The sequence below is a fragment of the Coturnix japonica genome, chromosome 1 (assembly GCF_054131305.1).
Source record: "Coturnix japonica strain WE chromosome 1, WE-NBRP24, whole genome shotgun sequence".
Taxonomy (NCBI): Eukaryota; Metazoa; Chordata; class Aves; order Galliformes; family Phasianidae; genus Coturnix; species Coturnix japonica.
Window position 1 is genome coordinate 48323772 of NC_140663.1, and position 27283 is coordinate 48351054.

Below are 27283 nucleotides of genomic sequence, written 5' to 3' on the forward strand. Positions count from 1 at the left end.
TCCACAGAAGAAGACATTTTCTCTACAAAATGAAGCTTTGTATCAAAATAGGACACATTGCTACCAGAATACCTTTTCTCTTCTACCAATTGAGGACATTACTAACAGAAACACCTTTTCTCCTCTACAAAATAAGGACATTTCCAACAGATATATCCTTTTCTGACAGATTTTAGTAAAATTTCACAGGAATATCAATACTTATCCCCGAAATGAAAAGTACACTCTTAGGTATCACTCTTCATCCTTGTAAAACTATGGTTTTCTTCCCAAAGTAATGCTTTTCATCCCTACAAATAGCAATTTCTCCCTAAATTACTGGTTTTCATCCCCAAAAGAAGACACATTCTCTTTAAAATGATGATTTGTAACAAATGATGACTCACTGATTCCAGAATATCTCTCTTCCCCTACAAAATAATGACATTAACATAAGAATTATCCATTTCAGACAAATTTCCGATGTATTTCACACTAATATCAAGACTTACACCAGAAAAAAATGTGTTCTCTCTTAGGTATCACTCTTGAATCTTGCAAAAAATTCATTTTCTTACCAATACAAAGCTTGTCATCATTACAAGTAGCATTTTCTATCCAAAAAAGTGTGGTTTTCATCCCCAATAGAAATCGTTTTCTCTACAAATGGTCCCCTGTAGCAACATATGAAACACTGTTATTGGAATACCTCTTTCCCTCTTCAAAATAAGGACATTTCCAACAGAAATATCGTTTCTGGCAGATTGTAGAAAAATTTCACAGGAATATCAATACTTATACCAGAAATAAAAAGGTCTCTCTTAGGTATCACTCTTTACCCTTGCAAAAATATGCTTTTCTTACCAAAATAATGTTTTTCATCTCTACAAGCAGCATTTTCTAGACATAAAGGTGGTTTTCATCACCAAAAGAAATCGATTTCTCTTCAAAATTAGCGTTTGTAGCCAAATATGACACATTGTTTACAGAATAACTCTTTTCATCTAAAAAAGAATGACATTTCCAACAGAAATATCCATTTCTGACAGATTTTAGAAGTAGGTCACATGAATATCAATACTTATCCCAGAAATGAAATGTACACTCTTAGGTATCACTCTTCATCCTTGCAAAACTATGGCTTTCTTCCCAAACTAATGCTTTTCATCCCTACAAATAGCAATTTCTCCCTAAATTACCGGTTTTCATCCCCAAAAGAAGACACATTCTTTTTAAAATGATGCTTTGTAACAAATGATGACTCACTGATTCCAGAATATCTCTCTTCCCCTACAAAATAATGACATTAACATAAGAATTATCCATTTCAGACAAATTTCCAATGTATTTCACACTAATATCAAGACTTACACCAGAAAAAAATGTGTTCTCTCTTAGGTATCACTCTTGAATCTTGCAAAAAATTCATTTTCTTACCAATACAAAGCTTGTCATCATTACAAGTAGCATTTTCTATCCAAAAAAGTGTGGTTTTCATCCCCAATAGAAATCGTTTTCTCTACAAATGGTCCCCTGTAGCAACATATGAAACACTGTTATTGGAATACCTCTTTCCCTCTTCAAAATAAGGACATTTCCAACAGAAATATCGTTTCTGGCAGATTGTAGAAAAATTTCACAGGAATATCAATACTTATACCAGAAATAAAAAGGTCTCTCTTAGGTATCACTCTTTACCCTTGCAAAAATATGCTTTTCTTACCAAAATAATGTTTTTCATCTCTACAAGCAGCATTTTCTAGACATAAAGGTGGTTTTCATCACCAAAAGAAATCGATTTCTCTTCAAAATTAGCGTTTGTAGCCAAATATGACACATTGTTTCCAGAATAACTCTTTTCATCTAAAAAAGAATGACATTTCCAACAGAAATATCCATTTCTGACAGATTTTAGAAGTAGGTCACATGAATATCAATACTTATCCCAGAAATGAAATGTACACTCTTAGGTATCACTCTTCATCCTTGCAAAACTATGGCTTTCTTCCCAAACTAATGCTTTTCATCCCTACAAATAGCAATTTCTCCCTAAATTACCGGTTTTCATCCCCAAAAGAAGACACATTCTCTTTAAAATGATGCTTTGTAACAAATGATGACTCACTGATTCCAGAATATCTCTCTTCACCAACAAAATAATGACATTAACATAAGAATTATCCATTTCAGACAAATTTCCAATGTATTTCACACTAATATCAAGACTTACACCAGAAAAAAATGTGTTCTCTCTTAGGTATCACTCTTGAATCTTGCAAAAAATTCATTTTCTTACCAATACAAAGCTTGTCATCATTACAAGTAGCATTTTCTATCCAAAAAAGTGTGGTTTTCATCCCCAATAGAAATCGTTTTCTCTACAAATGGTCCCCTGTAGCAACATATGAAACACTGTTATTGGAATACCTCTTTCCCTCTTCAAAATAAGGACATTTCCAACAGAAATATCGTTTCTGGCAGATTGTAGAAAAATTTCACAGGAATATCAATACTTATACCAGAAATAAAAAGGTCTCTCTTAGGTATCACTCTTTACCCTTGCAAAAATATGCTTTTCTTACCAAAATAATGTTTTTCATCTCTACAAGCAGCATTTTCTAGACATAAAGGTGGTTTTCATCACCAAAAGAAATCGATTTCTCTTCAAAATTAGCGTTTGTAGCCAAATATGACACATTGTTTACAGAATAACTCTTTTCATCTAAAAAAGAATGACATTTCCAACAGAAATATCCATTTCTGACAGATTTTAGAAGTAGGTCACATGAATATCAATACTTATCCCAGAAATGAAATGTACACTCTTAGGTATCACTCTTCATCATTGCAAAACTATGGCTTTCTTCCCAAACTAATGCTTTTCATCCCTACAAATAGCAATTTCTCCCTAAATTACCGGTTTTCATCCCCAAAAGAAGACACATTCTCTTTAAAATGATGCTTTGTAACAAATGATGACTCACTGATTCCAGAATATCTCTCTTCACCAACAAAATAATGACATTAACATAAGAATTATCCATTTCAGACAAATTTCCAATGTATTTCACACTAATATCAAGACTTACACCAGAAAAAAATGTGTTCTCTCTTAGGTATCACTCTTGAATCTTGCAAAAAATTCATTTTCTTACCAATACAAAGCTTGTCATCATTACAAGTAGCATTTTCTATCCAAAAAAGTGTGGTTTTCATCCCCAATAGAAATCGTTTTCTCTACAAATGGTCCCCTGTAGCAACATATGAAACACTGTTATTGGAATACCTCTTTCCCTCTTCAAAATAAGGACATTTCCAACAGAAATATCGATTTCTGACAAATTTTAGAAGAATGGCACACAAATATCAGTACCTATCCCAGAAATAAAAAGTTCTCTCCTAAGAATCATTCTTTATCCTTGCAAAAACACGGTTTTCTCACCAAAATTATGCTTTTTATCCCTTTAAAATAGCGTTGTTTCCCAGAAATACTGGTTTTCATCCCCAGAAGAAGACATTTTCTCTACAAAATGAAGCTTTGTAGCAAAATAGGACACATTGCTTCCAGAATACCTTTTCTCTTCTACAAATTGAGGACATTACTAACAGAAACACCTTTTCTCCTCTACAAAATAAGGACATTTCCAACAGATATATCCTTTTCTGACAGATTTTAGAAAAATTTCACAGGAATATCAATACTTGTACTAGAAATAAAAAGGTCTCTCTTAGGTATCACTCTTTACCCTTGCAAAAATATGCTTTTCTTACCAAAATAATGTTTTTCATCTCTACAAACAGCATTTTCTAGACATAAAGGTGGTTTTCATCACCAAAAGAAATTGATTTCTCTTCAAAATTAGCGTTTGTAGCCAAATATGACACATTGTTTCCAGAATAACACTTTTTGTCTAAAAAAGAATGACATTTCCAACAGAAATATCCATTTCTGACAGATTTTAGAAGTAGGTCACATGAATATCAATACTTATCCCAGAAATGAAAAGTACACTCTTAGGTATCACTCTTCATCCTTGCAAAACTATGGTTTTCTTCCCAAACTAATGCTTTTCATCCCTACAAATAGCAATTTCTCCCTAAATTACTGGTTTTCATCCCCAAAAGAAGACACATTCTCTTTAAAATGATGCTTTGTAACAAATGATGACTCACTGATTCCAGAATATCTCTCTTCCCCTACAAAATAATGACATTAACATAAGAAATATCCATTTCAGACAAATTTCCGATGTATTTCACACTAATATCAAGACTTACACCAGAAAAAAATGTGTTCTCTCTTAGGTATCACTCTTGAATCTTGCAAAAAATTCATTTTCTTACCAATACAAAGCTTGTCATCATTACAAGTAGCATTTTCTACCCAAAAAAGTGGTTTTCATCCCCAATAGAAATCGTTTTCTCTACAAATGGTCCCCTGTAGCAACATATGAAACACTCTTATTGGAATACCTCTTTCCCTCTTCAAAATAAGGACATTTCCAACAGAAATATCGATTTCTGACAAATTTTAGAAGAATGGCACACAAATATCAGTACCTATCCCAGAAATAAAAAGTTCTCTCCTAAGAATCATTCTTTATCCTTGCAAAAACATGGTTTTCTCACCAAAATTATGCTTTTTATCCCTTTAAAATAGCGCTGTTTCCCAGAAATACTGGTTTTCATCCCCAGAAGAAGACATTTTCTCTACAAAATGAAGCTTTGTAGCAAAATAGGACACATTGCTTCCAGAATACCTTTTCTCTTCTACCAATTGAGGACATTACTAACAGAAACACCTTTTCTCCTCTACAAAATAAGGACATTTCCAACAGATATATCCTTTTCTGACAGATATTAGAAAAATTTCACAGGAATATCAATACTTATACCAGAAATAAAAAGGTCTCTCTTAGGTATCACTCTTTACCCTTGCAAAAATATGCTTTTCTTACCCAAATAATGTTTTTCATCTCTACAAACAGCATTTTCTAGACATAAAGGTGGTTTTCATCAGCAAAAGAAATCGATTTCTCTTCAAAATTAGCGTTTGTAGCCAAATATGACACATTGTTTACAGAATAACTCTTTTTGTCTAAAAAAGAATGACATTTCCAACAGAAATATCCATTTCTGACAGATTTTAGAAGTAGGTCACATGAATATCAATACTTATCCCAGAAATGAAAAGTACACTCTTAGGTATCACTCTTCATCCTTGCAAAACTGTGGTTTTCTTCCCAAACTAATGCTTTTCATCCCTACAAATAGCAATTTCTCCCTAAATTACTGGTTTTCATCCCCAAAGAAGACACATTCTCTTTAAAATGATGCTTTGTAACAAATGATGTCTCACTGATTCCAGAATATCTCTCTTCCCCTACAAAATAATGACATTAACATAAGAATTATCCATTTCAGACAAATTTCCGATGTATTTCACACTAATATCAAGACTTACACCAGAAAAAAATGTGCTCGCTCTTAGGTATCACTCTTGAATCTTGCAAAAAATTCATTTTCTTACCAATACAAAGCTTGTCATCATTACAAGTAGCATTTTCTACCCAAAAAATTGGTTTTCATCCCCAATAGAAATCGTTTTCTCTACAAATGGTCCCCTGTAGCAACATATGAAACACTCTTATTGGAATACCTCTTTCCCTCTTCAAAATAAGGACATTTCCAACAGAAATATCGATTTCTGACAAATTTTAGAAGAATGGCACACAAATATCAGTACCTATTCCAGAAATAAAAAGTTCTCTCCTAAGAATCATTCTTTATCCTTGCTAAAACATGGTTTTCTCACCAAAATTATGCTTTTTATCCCTTTAAAATAGCGCTGTTTCCCAGAAATACTGGTTTTCATCCCCAGAAGAAGACATTTTCTCTACAAAATGAAGCTTTGTAGCAAAATAGGACACATTGATTCCAGAATACCTTTTCTCTTCTACCAATTGAGGACATTACTAACAGAAACACCTTTTCTCCTCTACAAAATAAGGACATTTCCAACAGATATATCCTTTTCTGACAGATTTTAGAAAAATTTCACAGGAATATCAATACTTATACCAGAAATAAAAAGGTCTCTCTTAGGTATCACTCTTTACCCTTGCAAAAATATGATTTTCTTACCCAAATAATGTTTTTCATCTCTACAAACAGCATTTTCTAGACATAAAGGTGGTTTTCATCACCAAAAGAAATCGATTTCTCTTCAAAATTAGCGTTTGTAGCCAAATATGACACATTGTTTCCAGAATAACTCTTTTCATCTAAAAAAGAATGACATTTCCAACAGAAATATCCATTTCTGACAGATTTTAGAAGTAGGTCACATGAATATCAATACTTATCCCAGAAATGAAAAGTACACTCTTAGGTATCACTCTTCATCCTTGCAAAACTGTGGTTTTCTTCCCAAACTAATGCTTTTCATCCCTACAAATAGCAATTTCTCCCTAAATTACTGGTTTTCATCCCCAAAAGAAGACACATTCTCTTTAAAATGATGCTTTGTAACAAATGATGCCTCACTGATTCCAGAATATCTCTCTTCCCCTACAAAATAATGACATTAACATAAGAATTATCCATTTCAGACAAATTTCCAATGTATTTCACACTAATATCAAGACTTACACCAGAAAAAAATGTGCTCGCTCTTAGGTATCACTCTTGAATCTTGCAAAAAATTCATTTTCTTACCAATACAAAGCTTGTCATCATTACAAGTAGCATTTTCTACCCAAAAAAGTGGTTTTCATCCCCAATAGAAATCGTTTTCTCTACAAATGGTCCCCTGTAGCAACATATTTAACACTGTTATTGGAATACCTCTTTCCCTCTTCAAAATAAGGCCATTTCCAACAGAAATATCAATTTCTGACAAATTTTAGAATAATGGCACACAAATATCAGTACCTATCCCAGAAATAAAAAGTTCTCTCCTAAGAATCATTCTTTATCCTTGCAAAAACATGGTTTTCTCACCAAAATTATGCTTTTTATCCCTTTAAAATAGCATTGTTTCCCAGAAATACTGGTTTTCATCCTCAGAATAAGACATTTTCTCTACAAAATGAGGCTTTGTAGCAAAATAGGACACATTGCTTCCAGAATACCTTTTCTCTTCTACAAATTGAGGACATTACTAATAGAAACACCTTTTCTCCTCTACAAAATAAGGACATTTCCAACAGATATATCCTTTTCTGACAGATTTTAGAAAAATTTCACAGGAATATCAATACTTATACCAGAAATAAAAAGGTCTCTCTTAGGTATCACTCTTTACCCTTGCAAAAATATGCTTTTCTTACCAAAATAATGTTTTTCATCTCTACAAGCAGCATTTTCTAGACATAAAGGTGGTTTTCATCACCAAAAGTAATCGATTTCTCTTCAAAATTAGCGTTTGTAGCCAAATATGACACATTGTTTCCAGAATAACTCTTTTCATCTAAAAAAGAATGACATTTCCAACAGAAATATCCATTTCTGACAGATTTTAGAAGTAGGTCACATGAATATCAATACTTATCCCAGAAATGAAAAGTACACTCTTAGGTATCACTCTTCATCCTTGCAAAACTATGGTTTTCTTCCCAAACTAATGCTTTTCATCCCTACAAATAGCAATTTCTCCCTAAATTACTGGTTTTCATCCCCAAAAGAAGACACATTCTCTTTAAAATGATGCTTTGTAACAAATGATGACTCACTGATTCCAGAATATCTCTCTTCCCCTACAAAATAATGACATTAACATAAGAATTATCCATTTCAGACAAATTTCTGATGTATTTCACACTAATATCAAGACTTACACCAGAAAAAAATGTGTTCTCTCTAAGGTATCACTCTTGAATCTTGCAAAAAATTCATTTTCTTACCAATACAAAGCATGTCATCATTACAAGTAGCATTTTCTACCCAAAAAAGTGTGGTTTTCATCCCCAATAGAAATCGTTTTCTCTACAAATGGTCCCCTGTAGAAACATATGAAACACTGTTATTGGAATACCTCTTTCCCTCTTCAAAATAAGGACATTTCCAACAGAAAAATCGATTTCTGACAAATTTTAGAAGAATGGCAAACAAATATCAGTACCTATCCCAGAAATAAAAAGTTCTCTCCTAAGAATCATTCTTTATCCTTGCAAAAACATGGTTCTCTCACCAAAATTATGATTTTTATCCCTTTAAAATAGCGTTGTTTCCCAGAAATACTGGTTTTCATCCCCAGAAGAAGACATTTTCTCTACAAAATGAAGCTTTGTATCAAAATAGGACACATTGCTACCAGAATACCTTTTCTCTTCTACCAATTGAGGACATTACTAACAGAAACACCTTTTCTCCTCTACAAAATAAGGACATTTCCAACAGATATATCCTTTTCTGACAGATTTTAGTAAAATTTCACAGGAATATCAATACTTATCCCCGAAATGAAAAGTACACTCTTAGGTATCACTCTTCATCCTTGTAAAACTATGGTTTTCTTCCCAAAGTAATGCTTTTCATCCCTACAAATAGCAATTTCTCCCTAAATTACTGGTTTTCATCCCCAAAAGAAGACACATTCTCTTTAAAATGATGATTTGTAACAAATGATGACTCACTGATTCCAGAATATCTCTCTTCCCCTACAAAATAATGACATTAACATAAGAATTATCCATTTCAGACAAATTTCCGATGTATTTCACACTAATATCAAGACTTACACCAGAAAAAAATGTGTTCTCTCTTAGGTATCACTCTTGAATCTTGCAAAAAATTCATTTTCTTACCAATACAAAGCTTGTCATCATTACAAGTAGCATTTTCTATCCAAAAAAGTGTGGTTTTCATCCCCAATAGAAATCGTTTTCTCTACAAATGGTCCCCTGTAGCAACATATGAAACACTGTTATTGGAATACCTCTTTCCCTCTTCAAAATAAGGACATTTCCAACAGAAATATCGTTTCTGGCAGATTGTAGAAAAATTTCACAGGAATATCAATACTTATACCAGAAATAAAAAGGTCTCTCTTAGGTATCACTCTTTACCCTTGCAAAAATATGCTTTTCTTACCAAAATAATGTTTTTCATCTCTACAAGCAGCATTTTCTAGACATAAAGGTGGTTTTCATCACCAAAAGAAATCGATTTCTCTTCAAAATTAGCGTTTGTAGCCAAATATGACACATTGTTTACAGAATAACTCTTTTCATCTAAAAAAGAATGACATTTCCAACAGAAATATCCATTTCTGACAGATTTTAGAAGTAGGTCACATGAATATCAATACTTATCCCAGAAATGAAATGTACACTCTTAGGTATCACTCTTCATCCTTGCAAAACTATGGCTTTCTTCCCAAACTAATGCTTTTCATCCCTACAAATAGCAATTTCTCCCTAAATTACCGGTTTTCATCCCCAAAAGAAGACACATTCTCTTTAAAATGATGCTTTGTAACAAATGATGACTCACTGATTCCAGAATATCTCTCTTCACCAACAAAATAATGACATTAACATAAGACTTATCCATTTCAGACAAATTTCCAATGTATTTCACACTAATATCAAGACTTACACCAGAAAAAAATGTGTTCTCTCTTAGGTATCACTCTTGAATCTTGCAAAAAATTCATTTTCTTACCAATACAAAGCTTGTCATCATTACAAGTAGCATTTTCTATCCAAAAAAGTGTGGTTTTCATCCCCAATAGAAATCGTTTTCTCTACAAATGGTCCCCTGTAGCAACATATGAAACACTGTTATTGGAATACCTCTTTCCCTCTTCAAAATAAGGACATTTCCAACAGAAATATCGATTTCTGACAAATTTTAGAAGAATGGCAAACAAATATCAGTACCTATCCCAGAAATAAAAAGTTCTCTCCTAAGAATCATTCTTTATCCTTGCAAAAACACGGTTTTCTCACCAAAATTATGCTTTTTATCCCTTTAAAATAGCGTTGTTTCCCAGAAATACTGGTTTTCATCCCCAGAAGAAGACATTTTCTCTACAAAATGAAGCTTTGTAGCAAAATAGGACACATTGCTTCCAGAATACCTTTTCTCTTCTACAAATTGAGGACATTACTAACAGAAACACCTTTTCTCCTCTACAAAATAAGGACATTTCCAACAGATATATCCTTTTCTGACAGATTTTAGAAAAATTTCACAGGAATATCAATACTTGTACTAGAAATAAAAAGGTCTCTCTTAGGTATCACTCTTTACCCTTGCAAAAATATGCTTTTCTTACCAAAATAATGTTTTTCATCTCTACAAACAGCATTTTCTAGACATAAAGGTGGTTTTCATCACCAAAAGAAATTGATTTCTCTTCAAAATTAGCGTTTGTAGCCAAATATGACACATTGTTTCCAGAATAACACTTTTTGTCTAAAAAAGAATGACATTTCCAACAGAAATATCCATTTCTGACAGATTTTAGAAGTAGGTCACATGAATATCAATACTTATCCCAGAAATGAAAAGTACACTCTTAGGTATCACTCTTCATCCTTGCAAAACTATGGTTTTCTTCCCAAACTAATGCTTTTCATCCCTACAAATAGCAATTTCTCCCTAAATTACTGGTTTTCATCCCCAAAAGAAGACACATTCTCTTTAAAATGATGCTTTGTAACAAATGATGACTCACTGATTCCAGAATATCTCTCTTCCCCTACAAAATAATGACATTAACATAAGAATTATCCATTTCAGACAAATTTCTGATGTATTTCACACTAATATCAAGACTTACACCAGAAAAAAATGTGTTCTCTCTAAGGTATCACTCTTGAATCTTGCAAAAAATTCATTTTCTTACCAATACAAAGCATGTCATCATTACAAGTAGCATTTTCTACCCAAAAAAGTGTGGTTTTCATCCCCAATAGAAATCGTTTTCTCTACAAATGGTCCCCTGTAGAAACATATGAAACACTGTTATTGGAATACCTCTTTCCCTCTTCAAAATAAGGACATTTCCAACAGAAATATCGATTTCTGACAAATTTTAGAAGAATGGCAAACAAATATCAGTACCTATCCCAGAAATAAAAAGTTCTCTCCTAAGAATCATTCTTTATCCTTGCAAAAACATGGTTCTCTCACCAAAATTATGATTTTTATCCCTTTAAAATAGCGTTGTTTCCCAGAAATACTGGTTTTCATCCCCAGAAGAAGACATTTTCTCTACAAAATGAAGCTTTGTATCAAAATAGGACACATTGCTACCAGAATACCTTTTCTCTTCTACCAATTGAGGACATTACTAACAGAAACACCTTTTCTCCTCTACAAAATAAGGACATTTCCAACAGATATATCCTTTTCTGACAGATTTTAGAAAAATTTCACAGGAATATCAATACTTATCCCCGAAATGAAAAGTACACTCTTAGGTATCACTCTTCATCCTTGTAAAACTATGGTTTTCTTCCCAAAGTAATGCTTTTCATCCCTACAAATAGCAATTTCTCCCTAAATTACTGGTTTTCATCCCCAAAGGAAGACACATTCTCTTTAAAATGATGATTTGTAACAAATGATGACTCACTGATTCCAGAATATCTCTCTTCCCCTACAAAATAATGACATTAACATAAGAATTATCCATTTCAGACAAATTTCCGATGTATTTCACACTAATATCAAGACTTACACCAGAAAAAAATGTGTTCTCTCTTAGGTATCACTCTTGAATCTTGCAAAAAATTCATTTTCTTACCAATACAAAGCTTGTCATCATTACAAGTAGCATTTTATATCCAAAAAAGTGTGGTTTTCATCCCCAATAGAAATAGTTTTCTCTACAAATGGTCCCCTGTAGCAACATATGAAACACTGTTATTGGAATACCTCTTTCCCTCTTCAAAATAAGGACATTTCCAACAGAAATATCGTTTCTGGCAGATTGTAGAAAAATTTCACAGGAATATCAATACTTATACCAGAAATAAAAAGGTCTCTCTTAGGTATCACTCTTTACCCTTGCAAAAATATGCTTTTCTTACCAAAATAATGTTTTTCATCTCTACAAGCAGCATTTTCTAGACATAAAGGTGGTTTTCATCACCAAAAGAAATCGATTTCTCTTCAAAATTAGCGTTTGTAGCCAAATATGACACATTGTTTACAGAATAACTCTTTTCATCTAAAAAAGAATGACATTTCCAACAGAAATATCCATTTCTGACAGATTTTAGAAGTAGGTCACATGAATATCAATACTTATCCCAGAAATGAAATGTACACTCTTAGGTATCACTCTTCATCCTTGCAAAACTATGGCTTTCTTCCCAAACTAATGCTTTTCATCCCTACAAATAGCAATTTCTCCCTAAATTACCGGTTTTCATCCCCAAAAGAAGACACATTCTTTTTAAAATGATGCTTTGTAACAAATGATGACTCACTGATTCCAGAATATCTCTCTTCACCAACAAAATAATGACATTAACATAAGAATTATCCATTTCAGACAAATTTCCAATGTATTTCACACTAATATCAAGACTTACACCAGAAAAAAATGTGTTCTCTCTTAGGTATCACTCTTGAATCTTGCAAAAAATTCATTTTCTTACCAATACAAAGCTTGTCATCATTACAAGTAGCATTTTCTATCCAAAAAAGTGTGGTTTTCATCCCCAATAGAAATCGTTTTCTCTACAAATGGTCCCCTGTAGCAACATATGAAACACTGTTATTGGAATACCTCTTTCCCTCTTCAAAATAAGGACATTTCCAACAGAAATATCGTTTCTGGCAGATTGTAGAAAAATTTCACAGGAATATCAATACTTATACCAGAAATAAAAAGGTCTCTCTTAGGTATCACTCTTTACCCTTGCAAAAATATGCTTTTCTTACCAAAATAATGTTTTTCATCTCTACAAGCAGCATTTTCTAGACATAAAGGTGGTTTTCATCACCAAAAGAAATCGATTTCTCTTCAAAATCAGCGTTTGTAGCCAAATATGACACATTGTTTCCAGAATAACTCTTTTCATCTAAAAAAGAATGACATTTCCAACAGAAATATCCATTTCTGACAGATTTTAGAAGTAGGTCACATGAATATCAATACTTATCCCAGAAATGAAATGTACACTCTTAGGTATCACTCTTCATCCTTGCAAAACTATGGCTTTCTTCCCAAACTAATGCTTTTCATCCCTACAAATAGCAATTTCTCCCTAAATTACCGGTTTTCATCCCCAAAAGAAGACACATTCTTTTTAAAATGATGCTTTGTAACAAATGATGACTCACTGATTCCAGAATATCTCTCTTCACCAACAAAATAATGACATTAACATAAGAATTATCCATTTCAGACAAATTTCCAATGTATTTCACACTAATATCAAGACTTACACCAGAAAAAAATGTGTTCTCTCTTAGGTATCACTCTTGAATCTTGCAAAAAATTCATTTTCTTACCAATACAAAGCTTGTCATCATTACAAGTAGCATTTTCTATCCAAAAAAGTGTGGTTTTCATCCCCAATAGAAATCGTTTTCTCTACAAATGGTCCCCTGTAGCAACATATGAAACACTGTTATTGGAATACCTCTTTCCCTCTTCAAAATAAGGACATTTCCAACAGAAATATCGATTTCTGACAAATTTTAGAAGAATGGCACACAAATATCAGTACCTATCCCAGAAATAAAAAGTTCTCTCCTAAGAATCATTCTTTATCCTTGCAAAAACACGGTTTTCTCACCAAAATTATGCATTTATCCCTTTAAAATAGCCTTGTTTCCCAGAAATACTGGTTTTCATCCCCAGAAGAAGACATTTTCTCTACAAAATGAAGCTTTGTAGCAAAATAGGACACATTGCTTCCAGAATACCTTTTCTCTTCTACCAATTGAGGACATTACTAACAGAAACACCTTTTCTCCTCTACAAAATAAGGACATTTCCAACAGATATATCCTTTTCTGACAGATTGTAGAAAAATTTCACAGGAATATCAATACTTATACCATAAATAAAAAGGTCTCTCTTAGGTATCACTCTTTACCCTTGCAAAAATATGCTTTTCTTACCCAAATAATGTTTTTCATCTCTACAAACAGCATTTTCTAGACATAAAGGTGGTTTTCATCACCAAAAGAAATTGATTTCTCTTCAAAATTAGCGTTTGTAGCCAAATATGACACATTGTTTCCAGAATAACACTTTTTGTCTAAAAAAGAATGACATTTCCAACAGAAATATCCATTTCTGACAGATTTTAGAAGTAGGTCACATGAATATCAATACTTATCCCAGAAATGAAAAGTACACTCTTAGGTATCACTCTTCATCCTTGCAAAACTATGGTTTTCTTCCCAAACTAATGCTTTTCATCCCTACAAATAGCAATTTCTCCCTAAATTACTGGTTTTCATCCCCAAAAGAAGACACATTCTCTTTAAAATGATGCTTTGTAACAAATGATGACTCACTGATTCCAGAATATCTCTCTTCCCCTACAAAATAATGACATTAACATAAGAATTATCCATTTCAGACAAATTTCTGATGTATTTCACACTAATATCAAGACTTACACCAGAAAAAAATGTGTTCTCTCTAAGGTATCACTCTTGAATCTTGCAAAAAATTCATTTTCTTACCAATACAAAGCTTGTCATCATTACAAGTAGCATTTTCTACCCAAAAAAGTGGTTTTCATCCCCAATAGAAATCGTTTTCTCTACAAATGGTCCCCTGTAGAAACATATGAAACACGGTTATTGGAATACCTCTTTCCCTCTTCAAAATAAGGACATTTCCAACAGAAATATCGATTTCTGACAAATTTTAGAAGAATGGCAAACAAATATCAGTACCTATCCCAGAAATAAAAAGTTCTCTCCTAAGAATCATTCTTTATCCTTGCAAAAACATGGTTCTCTCACCAAAATTATGATTTTTATCCCTTTAAAATAGCGTTGTTTCCCAGAAATACTGGTTTTCATCCCCAGAAGAAGACATTTTCTCTACAAAATGAAGCTTTGTATCAAAATAGGACACATTGCTACCAGAATACCTTTTCTCTTCTACCAATTGAGGACATTACTAACAGAAACACCTTTTCTCCTCTACAAAATAAGGACATTTCCAACAGATATATCCTTTTCTGACAGATTTTAGAAAAATTTCACAGGAATATCAATACTTATCCCCGAAATGAAAAGTACACTCTTAGGTATCACTCTTCATCCTTGTAAAACTATGGTTTTCTTCCCAAACTAATGCTTTTCATCCCTACAAATAGCAATTTCTCCCTAAATTACTGGTTTTCATCCCCAAAAGAAGACACATTCTCTTTAAAATGATGATTTGTAACAAATGATGACTCACTGATTCCAGAATATCTCTCTTCCCCTACAAAATAATGACATTAACATAAGAATTATCCATTTCAGACAAATTTCCGATGTATTTCACACTAATATCAAGACTTACACCAGAAAAAAATGTGTTCTCTCTTAGGTATCACTCTTGAATCTTGCAAAAAATTCATTTTCTTACCAATACAAAGCTTGTCATCATTACAAGTAGCATTTTCTATCCAAAAATTGTGGTTTTCATCCCCAATAGAAATAGTTTTCTCTACAAATGGTCCCCTGTAGCAACATATGAAACACTGTTATTGGAATAACTCTTTCCCTCTTCAAAATAAGGACATTTCCAACAGAAATATCGTTTCTGGCAGATTGTAGAAAAATTTCACAGGAATATCAATACTTATACCAGAAATAAGAAGGTCTCTCTTCGGTATCACTCTTTACCCTTGCAAAAATATGCTTTTCTTACCCAAATAATGTTTTTCATCTCTACAAACAGCATTTTCTAGACATAAATGTGGTTTTCATCAGCAAAAGAAATCGATTTCTCTTCAAAATTAGCGTTTGTAGCCAAATATGACACATTGTTTACAGAATAACTCTTTTCATCTAAAAAAGAATGACATTTCCAACAGAAATATCCATTTCTGACAGATTTTAGAAGTAGGTCACATGAATATCAATACTTATCCCAGAAATGAAATGTACACTCTTAGGTATCACTCTTCATCCTTGCAAAACTATGGTTTTCTTCCCAAACTAATGCTTTTCATCCCTACAAATAGCAATTTCTCCCTAAATTACTGGTTTTCATCCCCAAAAGAAGACACATTCTCCTTAAAATAATGCTTTGTAACAAATGATGACTCACTGATTCCAGAATATCTCTCTTCCCCTACAAAATAATGACATTAACATAAGAATTATCCATTTCAGACAAATTTCCGATGTATTTCACACTAATATCAAGACTTACACCAGAAAAAAATGTGTTCTCTCTTAGGTATCACTCTTGAATCTTGCAAAAAATTCATTTTCTTACCAATACAAAGCTTGTCATCATTACAAGTAGCATTTTCTACCCAAAAATTGTGGTTTTCATCCCCAATAGAAATCGTTTTCTCTACAAATGGTCCCCTGTAGCAACATATGAAACACTGTTATTGGAATACCTCTTTCCCTCTTCAAAATAAGGACATTTCCATCAGAAGTATCGATTTCTGACAAATTTTAGAAGAATGGCACACAAATATCAGTACCTATCCCAGAAATAAAAAGTTCTCTCCTAAGAATCATTCTTTATCCTTGCAAAAACATGGTTCTCTCACCAAAATTATGATTTTTATCCCTTTAAAATAGCGTTGTTTCCCAGAAATACTGGTTTTCATCCCCAGAAGAAGATATTTTCTCTACAAAATGAAGCTTTGTATCAAAATAGGACACATTGCTACCAGAATACATTTCTCTTCTACCAATTGAGGACATTACTAACAGAAACACCTTTTCTCCTCTACAAAATAAGGACATTTCCAACAGATATATCCTTTTCTGACAGATTTTAGAAAAATTTCACAGGAATATCAATACTTATCCCCGAAATGAAAAGTACACTCTTAGGTATCACTCTTCATCCTTGTAAAACTATGGTTTTCTTCCCAAACTAATGATTTCATCCCTACAAATAGCAATTTCTCCCTAAATTACTGGTTTTCAACCCCAAAAGAAGACACATTCTCTTTAAAATGATGATTTGTAACAAATGATGACTCACTGATTCCAGAATATCTCTCTTCCCCTACAAAATAATGACATTAACATAAGAATTATCCATTTCAGACAAATTTCCGATGTATTTCACACTAATATCAAGACTTACACCAGAAAAAAATGTGTTCTCTCTTAGGTATCACTCTTGAATCTTGCAAAAAATTCATTTTCTTACCAATACAAAGCTTGTCATCATTACAAGTAGCATTTTCTATCCAAAAATTGTGGTTTTCATCCCCAATAGAAATAGTTTTCTCTACAAATGGTCCCCTGTAGCAACATATGAAACACTGTTATTGGAATACCTCTTTCCCTCTTCAAAATAAGGACATTTCCAACAGAAATATCGTTTCTGGCAGATTGTAGAAAAATTTCACAGGAATATCAATACTTATACCAGAAATAAGAAGGTCTCTCTTCGGTATCACTCTTTACCCTTGCAAAAATATGCTTTTCTTACCCAAATAATGTTTTTCATCTCTACAAACAGCATTTTCTAGACATAAATGTGGTTTTCATCAGCAAAAGAAATCGATTTCTCTTCAAAATTAGCGTTTGTAGCCAAATATGACACATTGTTTACAGAATAACTCTTTTCATCTAAAAAAGAATGACATTTCCAACAGAAATATCCATTTCTGACAGATTTTAGAAGTAGGTCACATGAATATCAATACTTATCCCAGAAATGAAATGTACACTCTTAGGTATCACTCTTCATCCTTGCAAAACTATGGTTTTCTTCCCAAACTAATGCTTTTCATCCCTACAAATAGCAATTTCTCCCTAAATTACTGGTTTTCATCCCCAAAAGAAGACACATTCTCCTTAAAATAATGCTTTGTAACAAATGATGACTCACTGATTCCAGAATATCTCTCTTCCCCTACAAAATAATGACATTAACATAAGAATTACCCATTTCAGACAAATTTCCGATGTATTTCACACTAATATCAAGACTTACACCAGAAAAAAATGTGTTCTCTCTTAGGTATCACTCTTGAATCTTGCAAAAAATTCATTTTCTTACCAATACAAAGCTTGTCATCATTACAAGTAGCATTTTCTACCCAAAAATTGTGGTTTTCATCCCCAATAGAAATCGTTTTCTCTACAAATGGTCCCCTGTAGCAACATATGAAACACTGTTATTGGAATACCTCTTTCCCTCTTCAAAATAAGGACATTTCCATCAGAAGTATCGATTTCTGACAAATTTTAGAAGAATGGCACACAAATATCAGTACCTATCCCAGAAATAAAAAGTTCTCTCCTAAGAATCATTCTTTATCCTTGCAAAAACATGGTTTTCTCACCAAAATTATGCTTTTTATCCCTTTAAAATAGCCTTGTTTCCCAGAAATACTGGTTTTCATCCCCAGAAGAAGACATTTTCTCTACAAAATGAAGCTTTGTAGCAAAATAGGACACATTGCTTCCAGAATACCTTTTCTCTTCTACAAATTGAGGACATTACTAACAGAAACACCTTTTCTCCTCTACAAAATAAGGACATTTCCAACAGATATATCCTTTTCTGACAGATTTTAGAAAAATTTCACAGGAATATCAATACTTATACCAGAAATAAAAAGGTCTCTCTTAGGTATCACTCTTTACCCTTGCAAAAGTATGCTTTTCTTACCCAAATAATGTTTTTCATCTCTACAAACAGCATTTTCTAGACATAAAGGTGGTTTTCATCACCAAAAGAAATAGATTTCTCTTCAAAATTAGCGTTTGTAGCCAAATATGGCACATTGTTTCCAGAATAACTCTTTTCATCTAAAAAAGAATGACATTTCCAACAGAAATATCCATTTCTGACAGATTTTAGAAGTAGGTCACATGAATATCAATACTTATCCCAGAAATGAAATGTACACTCTTAGGTATCACTCTTCATCCTTGCAAAACTATGGTTTTCTTCCCAAACTAATGCTTTTCATCCCTACAAATAGCAATTTCTCCCTAAATTACTGGTTTTCATCCCCAAAAGAAGACATATTCTCTTTAAAATGATGCTTTGTAACAAATGATGACTCACTGATTCCAGAATATCTCTCTTCCCCTACAAAATAATGACATTAACATAAGAATTATCCATTTCAGACAAATTTCCGATGTATTTCACACTAATATCAAGACTTACACCAGAAAAAAATGTGTTCTCTCTTAGGTATCACTCTTGAATCTTGCAAAAAATTCATTTTCTTACCAATACAAAGCTTGTCATCATTACAAGTAGCATTTTCTACCCAAAAATTGTGGTTTTCATCCCCAATAGAAATCGTTTTCTCTACAAATGGTCCCCTGTAGCAACATATGAAACACTGTTATTGGAATACCTCTTTCCCTCTTCAAAATAAGGACATTTCCATCAGAATTATCGATTTCTGACAAATTTTAGAAGAATGGCACACAAATATCAGTACCTATCCCAGAAATAAAAAGTTCTCTCCTAAGAATCATTCTTTATCCTTGCAAAAACATGGTTTTCTCACCAAAATTATGCTTTTTATCCCTTTAAAATAGCCTTGTTTCCCAGAAATACTGGTTTTCATCCCCAGAAGAAGACATTTTCTCTACAAAATGAAGCTTTGTAGCAAAATAGGACACATTGCTTCCAGAATACCTTTTCTCTTCTACCAATTGAGGACATTACTAACAGAAACACCTTTTCTCCTCTACAAAATAAGGACATTTCCAACAGATATATCCTTTTCTGACAGATTTTAGAAAAATTTCACAGGAATATCAATACTTATACCAGAAATAAAAAGGTCTCTCTTAGGTATCACTCTTTACCCTTGCAAAAATATGCTTTTCTTACCCAAATAATGTTTTTCATCTCTACAAACAGCATTTTCTGGACATAAAGGTGGTTTTCATCACCAAAAGAAATAGATTTCTCTTCAAAATTAGCGTTTGTAGCCAAATATGGCACATTGTTTCCAGAAAAACTCTTTTCATCTAAAAAAGAATGACATTTCCAACAGAAATATCCATTTCTGACAGATTTTAGAAGTAGGTCACATGAATATCAATACTTATCACAGAAATGAAAAGTACACTCTTAGGTATCACTCTTCATCCTTGCAAAACTATGGTTTTCTTCCCAAACTAATGCTTTTCATCCCTACAAATAGCAATTTCTCCCTAAATTACTGGTTTTCATCCCCAAAAGAAGACATATTCTCTTTAAAATGATGCTTTGTAACAAATGATGACTCACTGATTCCAGAATATCTCTCTTCCCCTACAAAATAATGACATTAACATAAGAATTATCCATTTCAGACAAATTTCCGATGTATTTCACACTAATATCAAGACTTACACCAGAAAAAAATGTGTTCTCTCTTAGGTATCACTCTTGAATCTTGCAAAAAATTCATTTTCTTACCAATACAAAGCTTGTCATCATTACAAGTAGCATTTTCTACCCAAAAAAGTGTGGTTTTCATCCCAAATAGAAATTGTTTTCTCTACAAATGGTCCCCTGTAGCCACATATGAAACACTGTTATTGGAATACCTCTTTCCCTCTTCAAAATAAGGACATTTCCAACAGAAATATCGATTTCTGACAAATTTTAGAAGAATGGCACACAAATATCAGTACCTATCCCAGAACTAAAATGTTCTCTCCTAAGAATCATTCTTTATCCTTGCAAAAACATGGTTTTCTCACCAAAATTATGCTTTTTATCCCTTTAAAATAGCGTTGTTTCCCAGAAATACTGGTTTTCATCCCCAGAAGAAGACATTTTCTCTACAAAATGAAGCTTTGTAGCAAAATAGGACACATTTCTTCCAGAATACCTTTTCTCTTCTACCAATTGAGGACATTACTAACAGAAACACCTTTTCTCCTCTACAAAATAAGGACATTTCCAACAGATATATCCTTTTCTGACAGATTTTAGAAAAATTTCACAGGAATATCAATACTTATACCAGAAATAAAAAGGTCTCTCTTAGGTATCACTCTTTACCCTTGCAAAAATATGCTTCTCTTACCCAAATAATGTTTTTCATCTCTACAAACAGCATTTTCTAAACATAAATGTGGTTTTCATCAGCAAAAGAAATCGATTTCTCTTCAAAATTAGCGTTTGTAGCCAAATATGACACATTGTTTACAGAATAACTCTTTTCATCTAAAAAAGAATGACATTTCCAACAGAAATATCCATTTCTGACAGATTTTAGAAGTAGGTCACATGAATATCAATACTTATCCCAGAAATGAAATGTACACTCTTAGGTATCACTCTTCATCCTTGCAAAACTATGGTTTTCTTCCCAAACTAATGCTTTTCATCCCTACAAATAGCAATTTCTCCCTAAATTACTGGTTTTCATCCCCAAAAGAAGACACATTCTCCTTAAAATAATGCTTTGTAACAAATGATGACTCACTGATTCCAGAATATCTCTCTTCCCCTACAAAATAATGACATTAACATAAGAATTATCCATTTCAGACAAATTTCCGATGTATTTCACACTAATATCAAGACTTACACCAGAAAAAAATGTGATCTCTCTTAGGTATCACTCTTGAATCTTGCAAAAAATTCATTTTCTTACCAATACAAAGCTTGTCATCATTACAAGTAGCATTTTCTACCCAAAAATTGTGGTTTTCATCCCCAATAGAAATCGTTTTCTCTACAAATGGTCCCCTGTAGCAACATATGAAACACTGTTATTGGAATACCTCTTTCCCTCTTCAAAATAAGGACATTTCCATCAGAAGTATCGATTTCTGACAAATTTTAGAAGAATGGCACAAAATATCAGTACCTATCCCAGAAATAAAAAGTTCTCTCCTAAGAATCATTCTTTATCCTTGCAAAAACATGGTTCTCTCACCAAAATTATGATTTTTATCCCTTTAAAATAGCGTTGTTTCCCAGAAATACTGGTTTTCATCCCCAGAAGAAGACATTTTCTCTACAAAATGAAGCTTTGTATCAAAATAGGACACATTGCTACCAGAATACCTTTTCTCTTCTACCAATTGAGGACATTACTAACAGAAACACCTTTTCTCCTCTACAAAATAAGGACATTTCCAACAGATATATCCTTTTCTGACAGATTTTAGAAAAATTTCACAGGAATATCAATACTTATCCCCGAAATGAAAAGTACACTCTTAGGTATCACTCTTCATCCTTGTAAAACTATGGTTTTCTTCCCAAACTAATGCTTTTCATCCCTACAAATAGCAATTTCTCCCTAAATTACTGGTTTTCATCCCCAAAAGAAGACACATTCTCTTTAAAATGATGATTTGTAACAAATGATGACTCACTGATTCCAGAATATCTCTCTTCCCCTACAAAATAATGACATTAACATAAGAATTATCCATTTCAGACAAATTTCCGATGTATTTCACACTAATATCAAGACTTACACCAGAAAAAAATGTGTTCTCTCTTAGGTATCACTCTTGAATCTTGCAAAAAATTCATTTTCTTACCAATACAAAGCTTGTCATCATTACAAGTAGCATTTTCTATCCAAAAATTGTGGTTTTCATCCCCAATAGAAATAGTTTTCTCTACAAATGGTCCCCTGTAGCAACATATGAAACACTGTTATTGGAATACCTCTTTCCCTCTTCAAAATAAGGACATTTCCAAAAGAAATATCGTTTCTGGCAGATTGTAGAAAAATTTCACAGGAATATCAATACTTATACCAGAAATAAGAAGGTCTCTCTTCGGTATCACTCTTTACCCTTGCAAAAATATGCTTTTCTTACCCAAATAATGTTTTTCATCTCTACAAACAGCATTTTCTAGACATAAAGGTGGTTTTCATCAGCAAAAGAAATCGATTTCTCTTCAAAATTAGCGTTTGTAGCCAAATATGACACATTGTTTACAGAATAACTCTTTTCATCTAAAAAAGAATGACATTTCCAACAGAAATATCCATTTCTGACAGATTTTAGAAGTAGGTCACATGAATATCAATACTTATCCCAGAAATGAAATGTACACTCTTAGGTATCACTCTTCATCCTTGCAAAACTATGGTTTTCTTCCCAAACTAATGCTTTTCATCCCTACAAATAGCAATTTCTCCCTAAATTACTGGTTTTCATCCCCAAAAGAAGACACATTCTCCTTAAAATAATGCTTTGTAACAAATGATGACTCACTGATTCCAGAATATCTCTCTTCCCCTACAAAATAATGACATTAACATAAGAATTATCCATTTCAGACAAATTTCCGATGTATTTCACACTAATATCAAGACTTACACCAGAAAAAAATGTGTTCTCTCTTAGGTATCACTCTTGAATCTTGCAAAAAATTCATTTTCTTACCAATACAAAGCTTGTCATCATTACAAGTAGCATTTTCTACCCAAAAATTGTGGTTTTCATCCCCAATAGAAATCGTTTTCTCTACAAATGGTCCCCTGTAGCAACATATGAAACACTGTTATTGGAATACCTCTTTCCCTCTTCAAAATAAGGACATTTCCATCAGAAGTATCGATTTCTGACAAATTTTAGAAGAATGGCACACAAATATCAGTACCTATCCCAGAAATAAAAAGTTCTCTCCTAAGAATCATTCTTTATCCTTGCAAAAACATGGTTCTCTCACCAAAATTATGCTTTTTATCCCTTTAAAATAGCGCTGTTTCCCAGAAATACTGGTTTTCATCCCCAGAAGAAGACATTTTCTCTACAAAATGAAGCTTTGTAGCAAAATAGGACACATTGCTTCCAGAATACCTTTTCTCTTCTACCAATTGAGGACATTACTAACAGAAACACCTTTTCTCCTCTACAAAATAAGGACATTTCCAACAGATATATCCTTTTCTGACAGATTTTAGAAAAATTTCACAGGAATATCAATACTTATACCAGAAATAAAAAGGTCTCTCTTAGGTATCACTCTTTACCCTTGCAAAAGTATGCTTTTCTTACCCAAATAATGTTTTTCATCTCTACAAACAGCATTTTCTAGACATAAAGGTGGTTTTCATCACCAAAAGAAATAGATTTCTCTTCAAAATTAGCGTTTGTAGCCAAATATGGCACATTGTTTCCAGAATAACTCTTTTCATCTAAAAAAGAATGACATTTCCAACAGAAATATCCATTTCTGACAGATTTTAGAAGTAGGTCACATGAATATCAATACTTATCCCAGAAATGAAATGTACACTCTTAGGTATCACTCTTCCTCCTTGCAAAACTATGGTTTTCTTCCCAAACTAATGCTTTTCATCCCTACAAATAGCAATTTCTCCCTAAATAACTGGTTTTCATCCCCAAAAGAAGACACATTCTCTTTAAAATGATGATTTGTAACAAATGATGACTCACTGATTCCAGAATATCTCTCTTCCCCTACAAAATAATGACATTAACATAAGAATTATCCATTTCAGACAAATTTCCGATGTATTTCACACTAATATCAAGACTTACACCAGAAAAAAATGTGTTCTCTCTTAGGTATCACTCTTGAATCTTGCAAAAAATTCATTTTCTTACCAATACAAAGCTTGTCATCATTACAAGTAGCATTTTCTATCCAAAAATTGTGGTTTTCATCCCCAATAGAAATAGTTTTCTCTACAAATGGTCCCCTGTAGCAACATATGAAACACTGTTATTGGAATACCTCTTTCCCTCTTCAAAATAAGGACATTTCCAACAGAAATATCGTTTCTGGCAGATTGTAGAAAAATTTCACAGGAATATCAATACTTATACCAGAAATAAGAAGGTCTCTCTTCGGTATCACTCTTTACCCTTGCAAAAATATGCTTTTCTTACCCAAATAATGTTTTTCATCTCTACAAACAGCATTTTCTAGACATAAAGGTGGTTTTCATCAGCAAAAGAAATCGATTTCTCTTCAAAATTAGCGTTTGTAGCCAAATATGACACATTGTTTACAGAATAACTCTTTTCATCTAAAAAAGAATGACATTTCCAACAGAAATATCCATTTCTGACAGATTTTAGAAGTAGGTCACATGAATATCAATACTTATCCCAGAAATGAAATGTACACTCTTAGGTATCACTCTTCATCCTTGCAAAACTATGGTTTTCTTCCCAAACTAATGCTTTTCATCCCTACAAATAGCAATTTCTCCCTAAATTACTGGTTTTCATCCCCAAAAGAAGACACATTCTCCTTAAAATAATGCTTTGTAACAAATGATGACTCACTGATTCCAGAATATCTCTCTTCCCCTACAAAATAATGACATTAACATAAGAATTATCCATTTCAGACAAATTTCCGATGTATTTCACACTAATATCAAGACTTACACCAGAAAAAAATGTGTTCTCTCTTAGGTATCACTCTTGAATCTTGCAAAAAATTCATTTTCTTACCAATACAAAGCTTGTCATCATTACAAGTAGCATTTTCTACCCAAAAATTGTGGTTTTCATCCCCAATAGAAATCGTTTTCTCTACAAATGGTCCCCTGTAGCAACATATGAAACACTGTTATTGGAATACCTCTTTCCCTCTTCAAAATAAGGACATTTCCATCAGAAGTATCGATTTCTGACAAATTTTAGAAGAATGGCACACAAATATCAGTACCTATCCCAGAAATAAAAAGTTCTCTCCTAAGAATCATTCTTTATCCTTGCAAAAACATGGTTTTCTCACCAAAATTATGCTTTTTATCCCTTTAAAATAGCCTTGTTTCCCAGAAATACTGGTTTTCATCCCCAGAAGAAGACATTTTCTCTACAAAATGAAGCTTTGTAGCAAAATAGGACACATTGCTTCCAGAATACCTTTTCTCTTCTACCAATTGAGGACATTACTAACAGAAACACCTTTTCTCCTCTACAAAATAAGGACATTTCCAACAGATATATCCTTTTCTGACAGATTTTAGAAAAATTTCACAGGAATATCAATACTTATACCAGAAATAAAAAGGTCTCTCTTAGGTATCACTCTTTACCCTTGCAAAAGTATGCTTTTCTTACCCAAATAATGTTTTTCATCTCTACAAACAGCATTTTCTAGACATAAAGGTGGTTTTCATCACCAAAAGAAATCGATTTCTCTTCAAAATTAGCGTTTGTAGCCAAATATGGCACATTGTTTCCAGAATAACTCTTTTCATCTAAAAAAGAATGACATTTCCAACAGAAATATCCATTTCTGACAGATTTTAGAAGTAGGTCACATGAATATCAATACTTATCCCAGAAATGAAATGTACACTCTTAGGTATCACTCTTCCTCCTTGCAAAACTATGGTTTTCTTCCCAAACTAATGCTTTTCATCCCTACAAATAGCAATTTCTCCCTAAATAACTGGTTTTCATCCCCAAAAGAAGACACATTCTCTTTAAAATTATGCTTTGTAACAAATGATGACTCACTGATTCCAGAATATCTCTCTTCCCCTACAAAATAATGACATTAACATAAGAATTATCCATTTCAGACAAATTTCCGATGTATTTCACACTAATATCAAGATTTACACCAGAAAAAAATGTGTTCTCTCTTAGGTATCACTCTTGAATCTTGCAAAAAATTCATTTTCTTACCAATACAAAGCTTTTCATCATTACAAGTAGCATTTTCTACCCAAAAAAGTGTGGTTTTCATCCCAAATAGAAATTGTTTTCTCTACAAATGGTCCCCTGTAGCCACATATGAAACACTGTTATTGGAATACCTCTTTCCCTCTTCAAAATAAGGACATTTCCAACAGAAATATCGATTTCTGACAAATTTTAGAAGAATGGCACACAAATATCAGTACCTATCCCGGAACTAAAAAGTTCTCTCCTAAGAATCATTCTTTATCCTTGCAAAAACATGGTTTTCTCACCAAAATTATGCTTTTTATCCCTTTAAAATAGCGTTGTTTCCCAGAAATACTGGTTTTCATCCCCAGAAGAAGACATTTTCTCTACAAAATGAAGCTTTGTAGCAAAATAGGACACATTTCTTCCAGAATACCTTTTCTCTTCTACCAATTGAGGACATTACTAACAGAAACACCTTTTCTCCTCTACAAAATAAGGACATTTCCAACAGATATATCCTTTTCTGACAGATTTTAGAAAAATTTCACAGGAATATCAATACTTATACCAGAAATAAAAA